This window comes from Chinchilla lanigera, unplaced genomic scaffold, assembly GCF_000276665.1.
Source record: "Chinchilla lanigera isolate Chin_1 unplaced genomic scaffold, ChiLan1.0 scaffold00169, whole genome shotgun sequence".
Taxonomy (NCBI): Eukaryota; Metazoa; Chordata; class Mammalia; order Rodentia; family Chinchillidae; genus Chinchilla; species Chinchilla lanigera.
The window spans coordinates 1,578,723-1,582,673 of NW_004955570.1; the positions used below are offsets into that span (position 1 = coordinate 1,578,723).

General features: G+C 59.1%; 1 protein-coding gene across 11 annotated transcripts in view; it reads left to right on the top strand.

The window, feature by feature from the left end:
• The first annotated feature begins 234 nt into the window (after positions 1-234).
• Positions 235-3,951, top strand: part of LOC102017612 (collagen alpha-1(X) chain-like) — a 19,507-nt gene continuing 15,790 nt past the window's right edge. For 3 of the 11 annotated variants that reach the window (XR_001232436.1, XR_001232435.1, XM_013509429.1), the window contains exons 1-2: positions 790-1,645; positions 2,718-2,864. The gene's annotated coding sequence lies outside the window, so the exon portion shown is untranslated. The other 8 variants (XM_005413623.2, XM_005413621.2, XM_013509431.1 and 5 more) reach the window with 8 other exon arrangements.

The window sequence follows — 3,951 nt, forward strand, 5'->3', positions numbered from 1 at the left end:
CCTCCCCCTTCCCCAGGGGGCTGCACCGGGCAGCGCAGGCCGCAGCTTGGGGAGGATTGGGGGGCTCGCGGTGTCCCCCCTTCCTGGGCTCCAGCCCCTCTGGCTGCCCGCTCCCGCCTGGCTGGTGGAGATGAGAGCCGGCAGCAGCACGCAGAACAAACAGAATTTTTTTTTGCAACTAGAGGGGGAAGCACAGAGCTAAAAATAAAACGAAAAGATCAGTATCTGTCAGTCTGACAGCTGATTGGCTGCTCGGAGATGCATATAATTACCAGCCACTGGCGCTGGGTAGCAAAGCCGGGAGAACCGCTGAGACGAGGTTAGGATTTAACCTTTAAATTCTGGAGCCACCGGAAAGCGAGGGGAGGACCACGGGCGTCGGTGCTAATGAGGCTGGGGGTGTGGACGGGGGGAGACGGGGGTGTCGAGGCCGGGTCAGGCCCGGGGACTCCCCCGGGAAGGCCCTGGAGCCCTGGCCCGGCAGCCTCCGCCATCAGACCGGGAGCGCCTCTGATTGGGCGGCCCGAGGGGGCGGCGGCCCCGCACCCGCCCAGCTGCAGGTGGCGTCTTCCGGGAAGTGGAGGGCCACCTGGGGGAGGGGGTGCCCCGGAGCCCCGGGCCCTCCCAGACGGGCCTGGTCCCTGAGGTCCTCCCTGTCCCCACCCACATTCCTCCGCCTTTCCCTGCCTGGTGTCGTTGGCAACCCGGCGGGGTGAGAGGCGGGCTTCTTCCTTCACCCCAGTCACCCCGTCCCTGGTGGTTTCCTGCACCCTCTCCTGGGTAGGGCACTTGGCACCCCAAGCTTGTCCTAGGTCCCCAGTGAGGTTCAGAAGTGCAGGGCTGGAGGGATGGTGGGCATTTGTGAAACCTCAGTTTCTTCTGCAAAATGGGAGTGCAGGGCTGGCGGACACCCCGAAGGTGCTGAGCTGCTTTGGGCCCAGCCTTGCACCTTGATTCCCCCAGCCTAGCCAAGGCCAGGCCAACCAGGCTCTGGAACAGCCAGGAACTGCTGTGCTGTCCTGGACTGATCCTCCCACGTGTGCGCTGGGAGGAAGCGCTCCTGCTCTCCCTCAGGTGACCCTGGGACCCGGGGAGGTGCCAGGGAGGTGGAGGGGACGTCGTGCAGCTTCCACACCTTCCTCTTTCTGCCCTCCAGTCCCTGCCTGGGCTGTGGCCCCTGCCAGGAGCGCCTTCTTCCCTCCTTCTCGTTGTCCTTCCTGCCAAGCCTCCTCCTTCTGGTGGCCCAGCAGGGCCTCTTCCCCTGCTTCTGGGTTTCTGTTCTGTTCTGTTCTGTTTTGTTTTTGAGACAGGGTCTCACTGGCCTTGAACTCACTGTGTAGCCAGGCTGGCCTCAAACTTGTGGCCCTCCTCCTGCCTCAGCCTCCCGAGTGCTGGGATGACAGGAGTGCTCCACCATGCCACGCTCAGTTTCCGCCCTGTGTGCGCTCAGGCCTAGATTGTCTGCCTTGTGCTCAAGACTGTGAGCGCCACGAGATCAGGACCCGCACGGGTCTGGATCGCAGCCGCATTTGGGGGAACCATCTCTCCCCAGCACAGCCGGCCTCGCCTCAAGCAGTGACGCCCGGGGGACGTTGCCTTTTGTGCTTCTCATGGAGGAGAGACAGTGGCACCTTGTAGGACAGGAGTGAGTGGCTGCCCCTGCTGTCCCCTCCTCAGAAGCTATCAGGGTTCTGGCCTGGGCAGGATGGGGCCGGGCGGAGCTGCTGCCTGGCACTGGGACCCGGGCAGGCCAGGGGGCTGCAGAAGCTCACCCTTGGCCGGTGAGGGTGGGGCCTGCGTCCAGCCCAGCTCAGTGAGAAAGGGGGAGGATGGGAGCTCGCTGGGGGGTGTTGTGCTCGGTGGCAGAGTACCCTGCTTGGTGTCTTTTTGAGGATTTGGGGAACATTTAGACCAAGGCTGCTCCATGGTTTCTGGGCTCCAAACGTGTATCTTTGGACCTGATGTGGCCTGAGGTGGTTGGGTTTCCTAGAGGGCGACCCACTAGCGATGATAGCAGCAGCAACAGAAGCAGCTCCCACCAGCCAGGCACTCACCCTGGCCTCGGCAGGGTGGCACCCACGCCACCACCAGCCCCAGAGAGCCCCCTCACCCGCTGGTCCTTCCTTGGAGCTGGCTCTGCACCTGTGTCCCTGTCCTCTCTTGACGGGCCGTGAGCCGGGTGAGGGCCTCGTGCAGTCTTTCCCTGCACTCCTGCTTCCAGCATCCCACACCAGCCCTGCACACTTCAGACCAAGAGACTGAGGGTTGGACAGGTCAAGACTCCAGGTTTGTCTTGTCCAACTTTTTGTTTGCTTTTGTTTTGTTTTCTAAAATAGGGTCTCGCTATGCAGTTCAGGCTGGTTTTGGACTCACTTTGTAACCCGGGCTGGCCTTGAGCTCAAAGCGATCTTCCTGCCTCAGCCCTCTCGGTGCTGGGATTACAGGAGTGCGCCACCACGCCCAGGTCCCACCCAATTTTTGACTCCCACCTCCCGAAGTCTCGGGAGACACCTCCTCCCTGGGGAGCCTCAGAGTCAGAGTTTTGCTCCCCCAAAGTCTGCTACTCAAATAGCGAAGCAGCCCACATCTTTGCTTGCTACCCGCTGGCTTGCCTGGGACCCGGATGGGAGCTGGCCAGGGGTGGCTCCGTCTTGCAGAAGTCCACGCTTCTGGTCTGGACCCATCCGAGTTTGCCTTTATTGTGTGACCTGATTCAGATTTTCCATCTTTGTCCCCATGGCTCCGCTGTGACGACTGATTATGGTGCATGTGAGCTTACCGTGTGATCGCCTGCCCGGGTCACTCCTGGACGCCCTTGACGCCTGCTGCTGCTCCCGGATGGGGTCCCTCTTGTTGGGGGGCAGGTGAGTGGCAGCAGATGTCCCTATGAAGCCAGAGACCTAGTGGTTAAGAGGCAGCTCTACCACGAGTGACTGGGGATCTCATGGACGTCTCTGAGCTTGGCTCCCTCATGGACGCAGGTTGTCGTGGGTTTGGCCGAGTTGGAAATGTCGCACCATAGGGAAATGTCCTGAGATGTGTGTCGTCAGCCGGTGTCACTGTGCAGATACCGCAGAGTGTCATGCAAACGTAGGCGGCCATGCGGTCACTTGTCGGTGGGCTCTTATGGGACCACTGTCCTCAGTGAGGTCTGTTGGTGGCTGGAACGTCACTCGTGATGCACATGGCTGTCAGTGCTGCCCTGTGCCAGGCGCGTCCAACGCAGGGGTTTTAGGGTTGGCTTGTTTCCTGAGTCTTCAGCAAACGCCTGCCCGTCCTCAGTCAGCGGATTCTGCAGGCGAAATCCCGCAATTCTCCCCAGTAGGACTGAGCGCCTGTTGAGTTCTGGGATCCACCGTGCGTGGGGAGAACGTGGAGCAGGCTCTGCGGCTGGGCGTGGCAGGAAGGAGGCAGGGCCTTTTTTTAAAACAGAACTAATCCCATTTTCCACTAAGAATGTGCCATCCTTATCCTTATGCTTTAATGTTGGTTTTTGTTTGTTTGCTTGTTTGCTCTAAAGTGTTAGGGATTAAACCCAGACTCTTTCCCCTGAGCTACATCCCCAGCCCTATTTTATTTTTTTGAGACAGGATCTCACTAAGTCACTAAGTTACCCAGGCTGGGCTCCAACTTCGATCCTCCTGCTTTAGCCTCCTGGGGTTCTGGGATTACAGACCTGCACTGGCCTGGGTTTTTGGTTTTTGGTTTTTTGAAATAGGATCTTGCTGTTCCCAGGATGTCCTCAAGTTTGTGATCTTCCTACCTTGGTCTCTTGCATGCTGGGACTACAGATATGCACCACCACACCTGGTTTAATGTTGATTTTTTTTTTTTTTTTTTTTGGTATTGATGAGACAGGGTCTCCCTATGCAGTTCAGGCTGGCCTTGAGCTCACTTTGTAACCAGGCTGGTCTCAAACTCAAAACGATCCTCTTGCCTCAGCCTCTCGAG